Source organism: Nannospalax galili, unplaced genomic scaffold (genome assembly GCF_000622305.1).
Source record: "Nannospalax galili isolate Female #2095 unplaced genomic scaffold, S.galili_v1.0 scaffold1663, whole genome shotgun sequence".
In the NCBI taxonomy this organism is placed as follows: Eukaryota; Metazoa; Chordata; class Mammalia; order Rodentia; family Spalacidae; genus Nannospalax; species Nannospalax galili.
The window spans coordinates 320,221-322,923 of record NW_008349356.1 but is presented as its reverse complement, the minus strand read 5'-3'; the positions used below and the strand labels follow the sequence as shown (position 1 = coordinate 322,923).

General features: G+C 39.5%; 1 protein-coding gene across 2 annotated transcripts in view; it reads right to left on the bottom strand.

Moving 5' to 3' along the window:
- The window catches only part of Tgfbr1 (transforming growth factor beta receptor 1), a 70,198-nt gene that overhangs the window by 17,300 nt on the left and 50,195 nt on the right, over window positions 1-2,703 (bottom strand). The gene's annotated exons all lie outside the window — the stretch shown is intronic.

The following is a 2,703-nucleotide window of genomic DNA, read 5'->3' as shown; positions in this document are numbered from 1 at the left end:
TCCGGAAATAATAAATAAATAAATAAATAAATAAATAAATAAATAAATAAATAAATAAATAAATAGATAGACTAGGCATGGTGACACACACCTATAATCTCCACACTGAGGATCTCCACACTGAGGAAAGAGACAAAAGCCAGCTGGGGTCATCTCAAAAATAGAAAGGATGGGGCAGGGGGACAGGGAGAGAGGAAGGAAGGGAAGAAGGAAAATGTAAAAAAAGAAACATAATACATGTAACAAAGGAAATGTTATTTTAAGAATTGAGGGGAGAAGCCTAACAGTGTCAAGAGCAGAAGAAAATGAGAACTAAGGATTTGATCAGACTGTGATGACTGCTTAATTTGCTTCTCAATTAAATAATACTGAATTGTTAGTAGCCGCTAAAAATCACTGCCTACCATCCCTCACCGTCCCTATAGTAATTAAACATCATGTGCCTCCTGATATGATGTAATAGGAAGGATATATACAACACAGCTAACGTGTATTTCAAGAAACCAAACTTCAATCAGATTCAGCCTCTGTGATGGTTAATCTTTTTTTTTTTTAATTTTATGTGTATTAGTTTATTGCCTGCATGTACGTAAGTGCACCCGTGTCATGCAATGCCCATGGAGGCCAGAAGAGGGCATCATATTCATTGGAACTAGAGTTACAGATGGTTGTTAGTGGCCATGTGGGTGCTGGGAATCGAACCCGGGTCCTCTGCAAGAGCAGCCGGTGCTCTTAACTGCTGAGCCATCTCTCCAGCCCCTGTGATGATTAATCTTAACTGCCAACTTGACTGTGACTGCAGAGTCAAACCTATGGGCCTGTATGAGGGTGGCTTCAGAAATATTTAACTGAAATGGAAACACCCACCCTCAATGTGGACAGCACCATGCATTCCATGACTGCATTAAAAAGGAAAGCCAGCTCAACAGGAGCATTCATGGCTCTCTACTTCCTGACTGCAGATACAATGTGAGGAGTTGCCTCATACTTCTGTTACCATGCCTTCCATCATGGTAGAGTATATGCTCCAACCACGAAATCCTTCCCTCCTAACAGTTGCTGTGCCAAGTATTTTGTCATAGTAATGAGAAAAGTTAACTAATACAGCTTCTAACTGCCAGTTTTAAGAAAATGTAGAATAAGTAGAGACACTCCAGAGTGCTTTTGTAATTAGCAAAGTTATAGAATGGGATAAACTCATGGGACAGACCATCTGGTTTCTTCAATTAATATAACTGAGAGAAGAAAAATAAACAATGAAAGATAAAGACTTCAAAAGGTGTTTGAGAAATACCAACCAAATAATCAAATGCAATGTGTGGACTTAGGATCATACTTGAATAATTGTTTTAAAAAAAAAGTGGAAAAACAGCCAGACCTGTAGTGGTGCATGCCTTTAATATTAGCACTTGGGAGACTGAGGCAGGTAAAGCTCTGAGATCGAGGCCAGCCTGGTCTACATAGTGAGTTCTGGGCCAGGGGGGGCCAAAGGAAGCCCACCCCCCAACACCCCTGCCCCCCCCCCAAAAAAAAAAAAAAAAAAGGAAAAGTGGAGAAATATTTGATGAGGATTTTTAAAGCTGACAATGCTATTATATTATAGCTGTTTCAAAAAAAGACTCCTTATCATTTAAACATAGGAACTGAATGCTAATTGGTGAAAAGATATGCACAGGCCTCCATCAATTTGGTTAGAAGCAGAATGGGTAGGATCACATATTAATGATTGGCAGTGAACTGGTAATTCACTGGGAATCAATACACTGTTGTCTACTTTTCTACATACTAGGAATTCTCTGTAAATATATGCTTGCTGTAAATAAACTTGAAAACACAGAGAAGAAAAAAGTCATAAAACTCCTCATAGTCACCATCTGAGATTTAGTACTTATGACTATGAAGAAATAAATATTGCTGAAGAACAAGGGAAAAGACGACCAACTACAGGTCTGGAAAAGACAGCAATTGTTATAGTTGTTTTTATTTTTATTTTTAAAAATATTTTATTAGTTTTATTTTATGTGTATCAGTGTTTTGCCTGCATGTATGTATATACCCGTGTCATGTAATGCCTACAGAGGTCAGAAGGGGGAATCACACCCCCTGGAACTGGAGTTACAGATGGTTGTTGGCCACCATGTAGGTGCTGAGAATCAAACCCAGACAGTGCTCTAAACTGCTGTGCCATCTCTCCAGGCCCTTGTTTTTTTAAACAGGAAAGCAGGAAATACATTTGATTTTGGGTTAGGATGGAGAAAATCTGGTTATAATTTAGGTCTTTGTCAGAAGCTGAAGGGAGAATTGTGGTAGCTAGCTTCCTCGCTTCTTCAGCATGTGACGGACCTGGGTCTCACCTTTGCAGGACATTGTCTGTAGGGTCCATGTGTTCCCAACAGCAAGGTGGTGTGACAGAAACCATTTCTGTTTAACTGAGCTTACTTAAAAGATTGATGAGGTATTTAACACCTGCCAGGTCAGAAAAGAATACACCAAGTAGTTCTTTTTGCTCTCCTCAAAAACAAGGTCACTGGGGACAGAGATGTAGTACAGTTGTAAATCACTTGCCTAGCACGTACAAGCCCTGGGGAGGAGGGGGGTTAAGACACTGGTCTAAACTGAAATACCCTACTGGTCAAGAGGAGATTAAAAGAAAACAAATATCTGTACCCTATCCTATCTCAAATTCTGATTCTGAGCAACCAG